Here is a 219-nt window from a genome sequence, read left to right as displayed (position 1 = left end):
GGTGCTGATCTTTACGAGAAGGAAGGAAGGAAGGAAGGAAGGAAGGAAGGAAGGAAGGAAGGAAGGAAGGAAGGAAGGAAGGAAGAATCCTGGCCTGGGGTCTTTCTCTATGGAGCTTGCATGTTCTCCCTGTGCATGCGTGGGTTCTTTCCGGGTACTCCGGCTTCCTCCCACAGTCCAAAAACATGACTGTTTGGTTGATTGGCTTCTCTAAATTTT

This window comes from Cyprinodon variegatus, unplaced genomic scaffold (genome assembly GCF_000732505.1).
Source record: "Cyprinodon variegatus isolate N-32 unplaced genomic scaffold, C_variegatus-1.0 Scaffold15, whole genome shotgun sequence".
Lineage (NCBI taxonomy): Eukaryota > Metazoa > Chordata > Actinopteri > Cyprinodontiformes > Cyprinodontidae > Cyprinodon > Cyprinodon variegatus.
The sequence above is the reverse complement of the archived record's forward strand: the minus strand, read 5'-3'. Positions refer to the sequence as shown.